Raw genomic sequence first — 15,601 nt, 5'->3', positions numbered from 1 at the left:
ATGGCTGTCATCACTTCTCCTTCGGAGATTTCTCTATCCAGCATCTCTCTCTGATTAACAGAAAGGCGTGGGAGAGAAATTTTATCAAGCCAATCTTTAATTATATCAGGATCCAATAACTTGTTCTTATGATAGATGTCCTGAAAGTAATTTTTAAAGGCTTCTCTGATATCACTATCTGCAGATAGAGGGACATTGTTTACTTTAATCATGTCGATGTTATTACGGACCTGATCCGTTTTGGCTTTCCATGCCAATAGTTTCCCAGAACCTTCGCCATACTGGAAATGTGCAATCTTACTGGCCTCCCATCTTTCCTGTATCCTCTGATTTAGAATTGAGGCTAATTGACCCTTTAAGGAAAGTATTTGTTCACGCAACGAGGACTGAACACGATCCGTACAGATGGTATTAGCGTCAATGTCTAATTGGACCGTAGCTATATTCGCCTCAACAGAGGCCACTGCCTCTCTATACTCTCTTCTTCTATAGGCAACTTTGGTTGTAATTAAGCCTCTTAAAAATGCCATAAGAGAGTCCCAGACGAGTCCTACCCCGGCCGAACCTACATTTATTTCCATAAAGGACGCTACCTAGATTTTTTTAAAAAGGACATCTTCAGGATGGGAGAGTAACGAACGATCAAAGGACCAGATCCTTGCTGGCACTGTTAAAGATGTTATATGTTCCAACATCACTGCCGAATGGTCTGATAAGTGTAGGGGAAGGTATTTAATGGTCTTAACAGCGTTTACCAATCTCTGATTAATCAGTATAAAGTCTATTCTCGATTGGTGATGGTACTTATAATTCCTGAAAGAAATACCCTGTTGCTGGCCGGACCTTAACCTCCAGATATCCACGTATCCTTATTGCTACATTGCATTCAGCAAAAAGGATCTTGATTTTGTCGGGACTTTGGATCAATTGTTAGGAGCTTTGTCTAAAATGGGGTCTAAAACTATATTAAAATCCCCAGCAAATAGTACCGGCTCAGGGAAGGACAAAAGATGGGAGAAGATGGATTTCAAAATAGATGGATCATCTTGGTTAGGACCATAGTATCCAACTATGGTCAGTTTAAAACTCAGGACCGCCAAGGAAGCAATCACCCATGTACCCTCCGGATCGACCTTCGAGTTCAAAAGCCTACTCTTAAGACTTTTCTTAAAAGTAAGTGATACCCCTCTAGATGTCAGGGGCTGAGAAGTAGAGATCGCGAAATCGATCCATTTATTAACCTTAACCAATGCTTCGATTTCCGCCTGAACCAAATGTGTCTCCTGAAGGATGATAACCTGGGCATCAGAGTCTCTAAGGTACTGCAACAAGGTTCTGGCTCTGGCCTTAGTTCGCAAACCATTAACATTCCATGATAATATATTTAGATTAGCCATCATCAATGTTCAAAACCCCCCCAACCTCAATTCGAGACAAGAAAGGAACAAAAAAAATGCTGCTAAGCGGGCCACCCCATAAAGTTTAGCAGCACAGCACAGCACAAAAAGACCTATAACCGACAAAATGACAAATGAGGAATTTTCTGTATATTCTTACCCCCCCCTCTATCCCTGTGCCCCCTACCCCCTCCACCCCCCCCTCCCATGGAGAACCCATGCTATATCTAACCGGATTAGTTCCAGTAGATAGCACCCCTCCCTCAGGTTGCCGTTACCCTTCTCCCGCCCCATACCTAACTTAAGTAGACTAGTGATTATTGATTATTGATTAGTGCATCAAGAGTGAAAACAGGAGAAAATACCAGTAAATATAATAAAACACCCTTTTTTCCCATTTTTTTTCTTACCCTTTCCCTTTTTTTTCTCATTTACTCCCCTTATCCTCTTCCTCTCCTGTTTTTTTTCCCTCTATATTTTTTTTTCCTTACCTTAGCACCTATCCATTTCCTTTCAATGCATTTCATTTCTTTCCTATCATTAATTTGATATTTTTAAGATGCACGCTAACTTCAAGATAGTGAGATTCTCCTAGTTTAATCTAAGTCTATGAAGGGGACCAAATCCTATTTACCCGATCGCTTATTGCCCAGATCTAAAAGGAGCTCATCAGCGGCTTGAACTGATCTGATATTCATCATCTTGTTATTGTACATTACTCTTAATGAGGCTGGAAAGATAAGCTGAACTGTAGCGCCCAACTTCTGAAAGGCGTCCATCCGCCTGCCAAACTCCCATTGCTTTTCCAGCGTGATCCTCGATAGGTCAGACCTTATAAGAAAAGTAAAACCCTTGTCAGGTAGCGGCTTCTGTTTTAAGGCTAGTTTTAAGATCTGTTCTTTAAGGGCATAAGTATGAAAATTAACCAAGATTTTACGAGGTTTTGACCTTTGTGGGTTTTGTTTAAAGGGATCCCTATGGACCCGCTGGACGTCCGTGGCGAGCACCTCCAGGGATTGATCTAGAGAAAGAGCATCTTTCAATAGTTGTGTAATGAACTTCTTGATATCAGACGCCTCTAAACCTTCTGGAATATTGAGAATTCGAATATTGCTCCTTCTAGCATTATTCTCTAACACTTCCATCCTGTCCAGGAAGGCTTGGTCCTCCTTCTTTAACTTGCCAATGTCCTCCACCGCTTTATCCAGGTGCAACGACATTGCACCCACAGTCTCTTCCAACGCTCCTGTCCTGGATGTTAGCCCATCTATTTTATTATCAAGAGACTCACAATAGTTTCGAATCTCTCGCTGAATGGATGCAGATTCCTCAAAACCCCTTTTTATGTCAGTCGACAAGGTTGAAAACATTGTAAGCAGGGGAGCAGCCGTGATGCCTCTTCCCTCCAATGATAAGGACGTTTCTGAATTTGGAAGTTGCTGGGCCAGATCTAAAGATACTCCTGGTAAAACTAACAGGTCTGCGCCATCTGCAACTTCCTTGACAGTATTCACTGGCTGCACTAGTTGCACAGGCTCAACTAGGAGAGGAGGAAGGAGGGAGACTGAGTTGTCTGAAGAGCTCCCTTCCGCCTTTTGCCCGTCGCATTCATTTCCAAACACATCGTTTTTAGTGATTTCTATACTAGAAGAAAGTTATTTTGAGGTTTGGTCCTATAAAAACAGGGGACAGTACTATATCAGCTGTCGTAGTTGGAGTAAGGACCTGGCTAGTACCAGGAGGAAAATTATCAGTAGGGGATGAAACTGATACTTGTTTGTCGAGAACCTCCATTTCTGGTCCCATGAGATTCGCCATGTTTTGAGGCTTAGCAAGGCGCAAGACCTGTGGTAATGCTTTGAAGTACGAGCGTAGAGAAGGGGTAATCATGGAACTAACCGTAGGCGCTGCAGCAGGATTGCGTTTAGGGAAGGCTTTCCCCCTCACTTTCCCTCTGTCACCCTTGTCTTTAACTTCAGTTGAGAGATTATTAGCTCCTTGGTCCCCCCTCTTTTTTGTTTAATTGATTATGCACGGCATTTTGGCCGTGGGACCTATTCTATTCCTCCCCCCCTCCTTTTCCAGCGGGCACACGAGATTGGTCTTTGGGGTCAGTGGGAGCTGATTTGTAACTATGCTCAGAAATTTTGGGCCTAGTTAATTCCTGGTCAATTAATTCTTTGCAATTAAATAAACATTAGGACGCATATCACAGTCCCCCCCCCTTTTAGGCAATCTGGGCGTATCCTTTTAGCCCCTCCATATGGCCCATGCATCCACGTTGGGATTTTTTTTTTGTAGGGAACATCTACACAGGCCATTTATATACGAGGTGTGGTCCGGTAATGATATTAGGACCTGGTTTACACGGTGATGCCCAAGAAATTGAAGGGTGCCAAAATACCGAAGGAACTGCTTGATTCCTGATAGCTGTTTTGAGACATTACCGGTTCTGACACCGTCCTTTTCATTCAAGCCAGTCCGCATGAGCGAGGGAAGAGTGTGTACAATTGATGCGCATGCGCCTCTTCGCCGCCATGCTGCACATGCGCATTGAGATACTTCCTATTCAGACATCACCGGAAAGAGTTTCCGCCTCTCCCCTTGCCCGACTTGTTGATTTAAAATCCCGCGTTTCGCCGTTCCTAATTTACTTATGGCGAGCGTTTGGACAGGGGTAGGTGCACTAGAGGCAGCACCCGTATATCTTTGTAAGTACCATTTCGTTCCAGTCACTTGATGGTTGCCATCATTTTCACCTAACTCCATTAGTGCATTTACATCTTTATTTATGTGCCTGGCCTGTGTCTATTGTTTCCACAGCCCGACTATACGCGGGCGTCCATTCTCTTGACCATTGGAGGAGTGCTTTTACTAGTGCTTGGTAAGCATGGTGATGGTGTTCCACCTATTTTCACGTTTTGGTAATGCTACCATATTTCAACATTGGCAGGCTCCTGCCACATAGTTGTTACACGTTTAACCACTTCCATGTAGCCGAGTCTAGGTGCCTTATTTTAACTTTTTAATAATATAAGCGTTAATTGAGCTATTTGCTCTTTGTAGTAACGGCCCCCGCCTCATGGTGGACCTTTCCCGTGTGCCTGCGCCATTTTTCTGTGAAAATAGGTGTACACAAAAGTGGCACCTCGTGATGCATCAAGTAGTTACTGACGCTCACATGTGGTTTATCTTGTTTTCTTGTTTCCTAGGTATCAACCAGGAGCAGCTTCTGTGTAGCAGCTGAATTTACATAGAGGGTATACAGGCTTCCTTACCCGCCCTGGCTGAGATAAGAGGGTTCTCATTTTAACTTTTATGTATTATGTTCACGTGCACTTCACTGTTTTTTGTTTGGTCCTGAAGAAGCGCCAATGACCTACGGGCGACAGAGGCGCGAAACATGTCGACCGCGACTATAGACACCCAGGCATAGTGGGCCTTTTGGGGTCAGTCATTTTTGAGCAGTATTCTTAACTGCCAGGGGTTTACCAAGAAAAACTTACCGCTGCTTTCATACCCTTGGAATTTTATCACACTATCACGTTTGCACGTACATGAATTTGGAGAAGTGTGGCTCACTGGTTAGAGCAGGCAGACCCTGAAGCAGAGGTCAGACCCGGGACCAGGGTTCAATTCCCGACGCGGCAGGGTCTCGAGCTCAAATGTCCACGGACTCGATAATTCTCGCTTCGGTGCCTGACCTAATCATGGGTTCACACTCTGCAACTCTGGGCAGTAAGCTTGCTTAATCTCCACAATGGCCCCCCGCGGCGGGATGCCTGGCTTTCACCTTGGGGATGCCCTGTAGGGGCTATCTCACAGGGAAAAACCAGGACGGGTTCCCAAGGCAAAGCGCTTAGAGACCCCTGGGTTATAAGCGCTATATAAATCCAAACAAACAAACAAACAAACAATTACCCTTCCCCACACACCCTCATGCAACATCCGGCAATTCCTCAAAAAGATCTCCGACAAAGTGACCCTTCGGGGGTCCCGTAGGGAATTGCACCGCCGGCCCTACGAGGAGCAAAATGCCCGATGATTAAGCATGACATCCTTCGGGGTGTGTGAGGGCAGCGGAGGATGTTGAATGTCTTTCCCTCTCATATTAGGGTACTTTATACCTAGGATTACCTTTCCCTTATCCTTCCCTGTTTTTAATGCATGGGTGACTGTTTGCACCCTGATACACCGGTGACTTTTGCACCCTTGTATAGGAACTTTGTCCTCCTTTTTGTTATCAGACTTGTATTAGGAGCATGGACACTGGACCTTTATTAGCTCCTTGGTCCCCCCTCTTTTTTGTTTAATTGATTATGCACGGCATTTTGGCCGTGGGACCTATTCTATTCCTTCCCCCCCCTTTTCCAGCGGGCACACGAGATTGGTCTTTGGGGTCAGTGGGAGCTGACTTGTAACTATGCTCAGAAATTTTGGGCCTAGTTAATTCCTGGTCAATTAATTCTTTGCAATTAAATAAACATTAGGACGCATATCACAGTCCCCCCCCCTTTTAGGCAATCTGGGCGTATCCTTTTAGCCCCTCCATATGGCCCATGCATCCACGTTGGGATTTTTTTTTTGTAGGGAACATCTACACAGGCCATTTATATACGAGGTGTGGTCCGGTAATGATATTAGGACCTGGTTTACACGGTGATGCCCAAGAAATTGAAGGGTGCCAAAATACCGGAGGAACTGCTTGATTCCTGATAGCTGTTTTGAGACATTACCGGTTCTGACACCGTCCTTTTCATTCAAGCCAGTCCGCATGAGCGAGGGAAGAGTGTGTACAATTGATGCGCATGCGCCTCTTTGCCGCCATGCTGCACATGCGCATTGAGATACTTCCTATTCAGACATCACCGGAAAGAGTTTCCGCCTCTCCCCTTGCCCGACTTGTTGATTTAAAATCCCGCGTTTCGCCGTTCTTAATTTACTTATGGCGAGCGTTTGGACAGGGGTAGGTGCACTAGAGGCAGCACCCGTATATCTTTGTAAGTACCATTTCGTTCCAGTCACTTGATGGTTGCCATCATTTTCACCTAACTCCATTAGTGCATTTACATCTTTATTTATGTGCCTGGCCTGTGTCTATTGTTTCCACAGCCCGACTATACGCGGGCGTCCATTCTCTTGACCATTGGAGGAGTGCTTTTACTAGTGCTTGGTAAGCATGGTGATGGTGTTCCACCTATTTTCACGTTTTGGTAATGCTACCATATTTCAACATTGGCAGGCTCCTGCCACATAGTTGTTACACGTTTAATCACTTCCATGTAGCCGAGTCTAGGTGCCTTATTTTAACTTTTTAATAATATAAGCGTTAATTGAGCTATTTGCTCTTTGTAGTAACGGCCCCCGCCTCATGGTGGACCTTTCCCGTGTGCCTGCGCCATTTTTCTGTGAAAATAGGTGTACACAAAAGTGGCACCTCGTGATGCATCAAGTAGTTACTGACGCTCACATGTGGTTTATCTTGTTTTCTTATTTCCTAGGTATCAACCAGAAGCAGCTTCTGTGTAGCAGCTGAATTTACATAGAGGGTATACAGGCTTCCTTACCCGCCCTGGCTGAGATAAGAGGGTTCTCATTTTAACTTTTATGTATTATGTTCACGTGCACTTCACTGTTTTTTGTTTGGTCCTGAAGAAGCGCCAATGACCTACGGGCGACAGAGGCGCGAAACATGTCGACCGCGACTATAGACACCCAGGCATAGTGGGCCTTTTGGGGTCAGTCATTTTTAAGCAGTATTCTTAACTGCCAGGGGTTTACCAAGAAAAACTTACCGCTGCTTTCATACCCTTGGAATTTTATCACACTATCACGTTTGCACGTACATGAATTACCCTCCTTTACCCTTCCCCACACACCCTCATGCAACATCCGGCATGTCCTCAAAAAGATCTCCGACAAAGTGACCCTTCGGGGGTCCCGTAGGGAATTGCACCGCCGGCCCTACGAGGAGCAAAATGCCCGATGATTAAGCATGACATCCTTCGGGGTGTGTGAGGGCAGCAGAGGATGTTGAATGTCTTTCCCTCTCATATTAGGGTACTTTATACCTAGGATTACCTTTCCCTTATCCTTCCCTGTTTTTAATGCATGGGTGACTGTTTGCACCCTGATACACCGGTGACTTTTGCACCCTTGTATAGGAACTTTGTCCTCCTTTTTGTTATCAGACTTGTATTAGGAGCATGGACACTGGACCTTTATTAGCTCCTTGGTCCCCCCTCTTTTTTGTTTAATTGATTATGCACGGCATTTTGGCCGTGGGACCTATTCTATTCCTTCCCCCCCCCCTTTTCCAGCGGACACACGAGATTGGTCTTTGGGGTCAGTGGGAGCTGACTTGTAACTATGCTCAGAAATTTTGGGCCTAGTTAATTCCTGGTCAATTAATTCTTTGCAATTAAATAAACATTAGGACGCATATCACAGTCCCCCCCACTTTTAGGCAATCTGGGCGTATCCTTTTAGCCCCTCCATATGGCCCATGCATCCACGTTGGGATTTTTTTTTGTAGGGAACATCTACACAGGCCATTTATATAAGAGGTGTGGTACGGTAATGATATTAGGACCTGGTTTACACGGTGATGCCCAAGAAATTGAAGGGTGCCAAAATACCGGAGGAACTGCTTGATTCCTGATAGCTGTTTTGAGACATTACCGGTTCTGACACCGCCCTTTTCATTCAAGCCCGTCCGCATGAGCGAGGGAAGAGTGTGTACAATTGATGCGCATGCGCCTCTTCGCCGCCATGCTGCACATGCGCATTGAGATACTTCCTATTCAGACATCACCGGAAAGAGTTTCCGCCTCTCCCCTTGCCCGACTTGTTGATTTAAAATCCCGCGTTTCGCCGTTCTTAATTTACTTATGGCGAGCGTTTGGACAGGGGTAGGTGCACTAGAGGCAGCACCCGTATATCTTTGTAAGTACCATTTCGTTCCAGTCACTTGATGGTTGCCATCATTTTCACCTAACTCCATTAGTGCATTTACATCTTTATTTATGTGCCTGGCCTGTGTCTATTGTTTCCACAGCCCGACTATACGCGGGCGTCCATTCTCTTGACCATTGGAGGAGTGCTTTTACTAGTGCTTGGTAAGCATGGTGATGGTGTTCCACCTATTTTCACGTTTTGGTAATGCTACCATATTTCAACATTGGCAGGCTCCTGCCACATAGTTGTTACACGTTTAACCACTTCCATGTAGCCGAGTCTAGGTGCCTTATTTTAACTTTTTAATAATATAAGCGTTAATTGAGCTATTTGCTCTTTGTAGTAACGGCCCCCGCCACATGGTGGACCTTTCCCGTGTGCCTGCGCCATTTTTCTGTGAAAATAGGTGTACACAAAAGTGGCACCTCGTGATGCATCAAGTAGTTACTGACGCTCACATGTGGTTTATCTTGTTTTCTTGTTTCCTAGGTATCAACCAGGAGCAGCTTCTGTGTAGCAGCTGAATTTACATAGAGGGTATACAGGCTTCCTTACCTGCCCTGGCTGAGATAAGAGGGTTCTCATTTTAACTTTTATGTATTATGTTCACGTGCACTTCACTGTTTTTTGTTTGGTCCTGAAGAAGCGCCAATGACCTACGGGCGACAGAGGCGCGAAACATGTCGACCGCGACTATAGACACCCAGGCATAGTGGGCCTTTTGGGGTCAGTCATTTTTAAGCAGTATTCTTAACTGCCAGGGGTTTACCAAGAAAAACTTACCGCTGCTTTCATACCCTTGGAATTTTATCACACTATCACGTTTGCACGTACATGAATTACCCTCCTTTACCCTTCCCCACACACCCTCATGCAACATCCGGCATTTCCTCAAAAAGATCTCCGACAAAGTGACGCTTCGGGGGTCCCGTAGGGAATTGCACCGCCGGCCCTACGAGGAGCAAAATGCCCGATGATTAAGCATGACATCCTTCGGGGTGTGTGAGGGCAGCAGAGGATGTTGAATGTCTTTCTCTCTCATATTAGGGTACTTTATACCTAGGATTACCTTTCCCTTATCCTTCCCTGTTTTTAATGCATGGGTGACTGTTTGCACCCTGATACACCGGTGACTTTTGCATCCTTGTATAGGAACTTTGTCCTCCTTTTTGTTATCAGACTTGTATTAGGAGCATGGACACTGGACCTTTATTAGCTCCTTGGTCCCCCCTCTTTTTTGTTTAATTGATTATGCACGGCATTTTGGCCGTGGGACCTATTCTATTCCTTCGCCCCCCCCCTTTTCCAGCGGGCACATGAGATTGGTCTTTGGGGTCAGTGGGAGCTGACTTGTAACTATGCTCAGAAATTTTGGGCCTAGTTAATTCCTGGTCAATTAATTCTTTGCAATTAAATAAACATTAGGACGCATATCACAGTCCCCCCCCCTTTTAGGCAATCTGGGCGTATCCTTTTAGCCCCTCCATATGGCCCATGCATCCACGTTGGGATTTTTTTTTGTAGGGAACATCTACACAGGCCATTTATATACGAGGTGTGGTCCGGTAATGATATTAGGACCTGGTTTACACGGTGATGCCCAAGAAATTGAAGGGTGCCAAAATACCGGAGGAACTTCTTGATTCCTGATAGCTGTTTTGAGACATTACCGGTTCTGACACCGTCCTTTTCATTCAAGCCAGTCCGCATGAGCGAGGGAAGAGTGTGTACAATTGATGCGCATGCGCCTCTTCGCCGCCATGCTGCACATGCGCATTGAGATACTTCCTATTCAGACATCACCGGAAAGAGTTTTCGCCTCTCCCCTTGCCCGACTTGTTGATTTAAAATCCCGCGTTTCGCCGTTCTTAATTTACTTATGGCGAGCGTTTGGACAGGGGTAGGTGCACTAGAGACAGCACCCGTATATCTTTGTAAGTACCATTTCGTTCCAGTCACTTGATGGTTGCCATCATTTTCACCTAACTCCATTAGTGCATTTACATCTTTATTTATGTGCCTGGCCTGTGACTATTGTTTCCACAGCCCGACTATACGCGGGCGTCCATTCTCTTGACCATTGGAGGAGTGCTTTTACTAGTGCTTGGTAAGCATGGTGATGGTGTTCCACCTATTTTCACGTTTTGGTAATGCTACCATATTTCAACATTGGCAGGCTCCTGCCACATAGTTGTTACACGTTTAACCACTTCCATGTAGCCGAGTCTAGGTGCATTATTTTAACTTTTTAATAATATAAGCGTTATTTGAGCTATTTGCTCTTTGTAGTAACGGCCCCCGCCTCATGGTGAACCTTTCCCGTGTGCCTGCGCCATTTTTCTGTGAAAATAGGTGTACACAAAAGTGGCACCTCGTGATGCATCAAGTAGTTACTGACGCTCACATGTGGTTTATCTTGTTTTCTTGTTTCCTAGGTATCAACCAGGAGCAGCTTCTGTGTAGCAGCTGAATTTACATAGAGGGTATACAGGCTTCCTTACCCGCCCTGGCTGAGATAAGAGGGTTCTCATTTTAACTTTTATGTATTATGTTCACGTGCACTTCACTGTTTTTTGTTTGGTCCTGAAGAAGCGCCAATGACCTACGGGCGACAGAGGCGCGAAACATGTCGACCGCGACTATAGACACCCAGGCATAGTGGGCCTTTTGGGGTCAGTCATTTTTAAGCAGTATTCTTAACTGCCAGGGGTTTACCAAGAAAAACTTACCGCTGCTTTCATACCCTTGGAATTTTATCACACTATCACGTTTGCACGTACATGAATTACCCTCCTTTACCCTTCCCCACACACCCTCATGCAACATCCGGCATTTCTTCAAAAAGATCTCCGACAAAGTGACCATTCGGGGGTCCCGTAGGGAATTGCACCGCCGGCCCTACGAGGAGCAAAATGCCCGATGATTAAGCATGACATCCTTCGGGGTGTGTGAGGGCAGCAGAGGATGTTGAATGTCTTTCCCTCTCATATTAGGGTACTTTATACCTAGGATTACCTTTCCCTTATCCTTCCCTGTTTTTAATGCATGGGTGACTGTTTGCACCCTGATACACCGGTGACTTTTGCACCCTTGTATAGGAACTTTGTCCTCCTTTTTGTTATCAGACTTGTATTAGGAGCATGGACACTGGACCTTTATTAGCTCCTTGGTCCCCCCTCTTTTTTGTTTAACTGATTATGCACGGCATTTTGGCCGTGGGACCTATTCTATTCCTTCCCCTCCCCCCTTTTCCAGCGGGCACATGAGATTGGTCTTTGGGGTCAGTGGGAGCTGACTTGTAACTATGCTCAGAAATTTTGGGCCTAGTTAATTCCTGGTCAATTAATTATTTGCAATTAAATAAACATTAGGACGCATATCACAGTCCCCCCCCCCTTTTAGGCAATCTGGGCGTATCCTTTTAGCCCCTCCATATGGCCCATGCATCCACGTTGGGATTTTTTTTTGTAGGGAACATCTACACAGGCCATTTATATACGAGGTGTGGTCCGGTAATGATATTAGGACCTGGTTTACACGGTGATGCCCAAGAAATTGAAGGGTGCCAAAATACCGGAGGAACTGCTTGATTCCTGATAGCTGTTTTGAGACATTACCGGTTCTGACACCGTCCTTTTCATTCAAGCCAGTCCGCATGAGCGAGGGAAGAGTGTGTACAATTGATGCGCATGCGCCTCTTCGCCGCCATGCTGCACATGCGCATTGAGATACTTCCTATTCAGACATCACCGGAAAGAGTTTTCGCCTCTCCCCTTGCCCGACTTGTTGATTTAAAATCCCGCGTTTCGCCGTTCTTAATTTACTTATGGCGAGCGTTTGGACAGGGGTAGGTGCACTAGAGGCAGCACCCGTATATCTTTGTAAGTACCATTTCGTTCCAGTCACTTGATGGTTGCCATCATTTTCACCTAACTCCATTAGTGCATTTACATCTTTATTTTTGTGCCTGGCCTGTGTCTATTGTTTCCACAGCCCGACTATATGCGGGCGTCCATTCTCTTGACCATTGGAGGAGTGCTTTTACTAGTGCTTGGTAAGCATGGTGATGGTGTTCCACCTATTTTCACGTTTTGGTAATGCTACCATATTTCAACATTGGCAGGCTCCTGCCACATAGTTGTTACACGTTTAACCACTTCCATGTAGCCGAGTCTAGGTGCCTTATTTGAACTTTTTAATAATATAAGCGTTAATTGAGCTATTTGCTCTTTGTAGTAACGGCCCCCGCCTCATGGTGGACCTTTCCCGTGTGCCTGCGCCATTTTTCTGTGAAAATAGGTGTACACAAAAGTGGCACCTCGTGATGCATCAAGTAGTTACTGACGCTCACATGTGGTTTATCTTGTTTTCTTGTTTCCTAGGTATCAACCAGAAGCAGCTTCTGTGTAGCAGCTGAATTTACATAGAGGGTATACAGGCTTCCTTACCCGCCCTGGCTGAGATAAGAGGGTTCTCATTTTAACTTTTATGTATTATGTTCACGTGCACTTCACTGTTTTTTGTTTGGTCCTGAAGAAGCGCCAATGACCTACGGGCGACAGAGGCGCGAAACATGTCGACCGCGACTATAGACACCCAGGCATAGTGGGCCTTTTGGGGTCAGTCATTTTTAAGCAGTATTCTTAACTGCCAGGGGTTTACCAAGAAAAACTTACCGCTGCTTTCATACCCTTGGAATTTTATCACACTATCACGTTTGCACGTACATGAATTACCCTCCTTTACCCTTCCCCACACACCCTCATGCAACATCCGGCATTTCCTCAAAAAGATCTCCGACAAAGTGACCCTTCGGGGGTCCCGTAGGGAATTGCACCGCCGGCCCTACGAGGAGCAAAATGCCCGATGATTAAGCATGACATCCTTAAGGGTGTGTGAGGGCAGCAGAGGATGTTGAATGTCTTTCCCTCTCATATTAGGGTACTTTATACCTAGGATTACCTTTCCCTTATCCTTCCCTGTTTTTAATGCATGGGTGACTGTTTGCACCCTGATACACCAGTGACTTTTGCACCCTTGTATAGGAACTTTGTCCTCCTTTTTGTTATCAGACTTGTATTAGGAGCATGGACACTGGACCTTTATTAGCTCCTTGGTCCCCCCTCTTTTTTGTTTAATAGATAAGAAGAAATTCTCTTACCTTCAGGTGGTGATACAGCGCTGGTATCTAGGTTAGCACCAGGGGCTAGCTCCCTCGACTGCGCTCTAAGCAGCGGTTTGCCCCTTCTACGTTTGTTCCTCCCCTTACCTTTAGATTGCTGCTGAAAGAGTGTCTGATGCAAATCCAAACCTTCTTCTGATGCATCCACAGCGCCCACAGGGTCTTCAAAAGCACTCCCCTCTTCTGACTCGCTCTCTTTGCACTCGCTGTCAGGCTCTCCCCCAGCCTTAATACTTCCCGCCGTCTCCAACAGGTAAGAACTCAAAGATCGACCTGCTGTAACGCCTGCACATGAAGCGCGCACCAAACTGCGTGCTTTCCTTCCTCGGCGTAGCTCCAGGGCGGCCGAGGACCACAACCGCAGGACAAACGGGAAAACCTGTGAGCTGGCCGGTACCAGACTTGGGAGCGTACTGTTGCTGCACCCGACCGCTAAACCAGTTCTCCCCAAGCCTTGGACGCCACTCTGGACGCTGCAGTTCCTGCCGACAAACCCCGTCATAGAAACGTAAGACAGACCTCCGAGAAAAGTATATCGGGGGCAGGGGTACAATTTTGCTAGTTTGTCTACCGGCAGTTTTTTCCTCGTCTCCCCCCACTCAAACTGCTACATCGATCATCAAAAACAGGTACGTGATAATTGCATCGAAATCCGGGGAGAAATCCGAGGCTCAGGAAAGGCGAACGGCAACCTGAATCACGGAGCGCCGCGACAGGTCAGCCGACTGCCGCCATGTTCTCCTCTCAATTTGATATGACAACCAGTCCCAGTACCAGTGGTGGTTTACCTGTTGCTGTTACGGTTACTCACCAGTTCAGTACATTTGGCAGTTCCAGAGAGGTTCTCGGGGATTGTAACAAGTTCAGTATATTTATGAATGAATGTCATTTGCATCTTATGTGTAGACCTACAGCATTTCCTGATGATTCACCAAAAGTGGGCTTTGTGATCCCATACCTAGTCGGTATGGCAGTTATGTGGTCTGCCCCTTTGGTAGACAGTGATGATCCTATTCTTTATAATTTTCCTTCATTTAAAGAGCAAATGTGTTGCTTGCTTGCTGAGCACACTTTTATGCAAGACAGTGATGCTGAATTGCTCAAACTTAGACAAGGGAAACAGGACTTGTTGGTATACATCTCTGCCTTTAATCGTCTAATTTCAGAAACTTATTCGCCCACAGAGAAAATAACCTGATTATATCAGGGTCTCTGTGAGGAGCTAAAAGACATTCTGTCACAGGTTGTAAATCCTCCTGAGGACTGTACGGAGTTCATAGATCTTATTGTCAAGCTGAATTATAGATTGTCTGAACGTAAGGATGAAAAAAGTTGCTTTCAAGCACCACGGTTGGTTTTGTACATGGGGATCACAAGGAAGAAGTAGGGACTAAATCACAACCAGAACCTATGCAGATAGGTAGTGTACAGGGTCCTTTGTCTAAGGCAGAAAAGGATAGGAGGCGGACATATAACCTTTATTTGTATTTTAGGAAGAGTGTACATTATGCACATGAATGTCCAGTTAGGCCTTCAAGCACACCACTGGGACAATCAGTGGTTTCTGTTAAGCAGAGAGCTACGTCATTATGCCATGAAGAGGTTGCTAACACAAACCCCTATGATGTTGCTGGTTCTGTTTAAATGGTAACTCACCATTAGTGATTATAAATAGTAAGAGAACCACTGTTTCCATTTTGCTCGATTCTGGAGCAACAGGTATCTAAATGGATATATTTAATTGGCTGATAAAAATGACATTCCCTACATATATAAAAAGCAACCTGAACCTGTAAGGACAATTGATGGTACTGATCTGTCATCAGGGCTAATTACGAAGCAAACTGAACCTCTCATGTTAATTTGTGATAATGGTCATCTGAGATTGTTAGTTATGACCTCATTGAAGCCCCTACTTTTGGGGTGATTTTTGGAGTTCTGCGGCTACAGTCACATAACCCAAAGATTGATTGAGCCAGATGCACTGTTACAATAGATTCCAAATACTGTTCACAGCATTGTTATCAGGAGGCTAAAGATTGGTGTTCTCTGTTGTTTTGTGCAG

At 45.4% G+C, this 15,601-nt stretch overlaps 1 protein-coding gene across 1 annotated transcript in view; it reads right to left on the bottom strand.

Moving 5' to 3' along the window:
* The window catches only part of TRPM1 (transient receptor potential cation channel subfamily M member 1), a 694,024-nt gene that overhangs the window by 167,104 nt on the left and 511,319 nt on the right, over window positions 1-15,601 (bottom strand). The gene's annotated exons all lie outside the window — the stretch shown is intronic.

Source organism: Lissotriton helveticus, chromosome 3_2, assembly GCF_964261635.1.
Source record: "Lissotriton helveticus chromosome 3_2, aLisHel1.1, whole genome shotgun sequence".
Taxonomy (NCBI): Eukaryota; Metazoa; Chordata; class Amphibia; order Caudata; family Salamandridae; genus Lissotriton; species Lissotriton helveticus.
This window is presented reverse-complemented; position numbering and strand designations above follow the sequence as displayed.